Source organism: Azolla caroliniana, unplaced genomic scaffold (assembly GCF_043228905.1).
Source record: "Azolla caroliniana isolate FFs.n. ecotype wild unplaced genomic scaffold, voAzoCaro1.0.p SCAF_18, whole genome shotgun sequence".
Classification (NCBI taxonomy): Eukaryota; Viridiplantae; Streptophyta; class Polypodiopsida; order Salviniales; family Salviniaceae; genus Azolla; species Azolla caroliniana.
Genome location: NW_028230453.1, coordinates 10,121,305 through 10,121,703, shown reverse-complemented (window position 1 = coordinate 10,121,703; position 399 = coordinate 10,121,305).

Sequence of the window (399 nt, the reverse complement as noted above, 5' to 3'; positions counted from 1 at the left end):
TATATTTTGTGTTTACTGACAAAACAAGGGATATCTTTAGGCCGGCCTTGCAGAAATGCAATACTTGGTTGAATTATATATTTACTCTGTATTTCTGTAAATGTAAAGTATACTTTCAATGAGGGATTTTATGTATGCCGATTATGGTCACTAGTCAAAAACCATATATTTTTTGTGCTGCTCTCTTATTGTGTAAATGTAAATTATGCTTTCAACACGGGATTTTATTTATGTCGATTTTGTTCATATTGTCAAACCCTTTTTTTGTTTTTGTTAGGTATGAGCCTCGAGGTAATCGCTTAGGAAAGAATGCTTATAATCCGTTCTCATATGTTCTTAGGTTGAGTAAGCTGCTTTCTTAGTTAATGTATGTCGATTTTGGTCATATTGTCAATAATC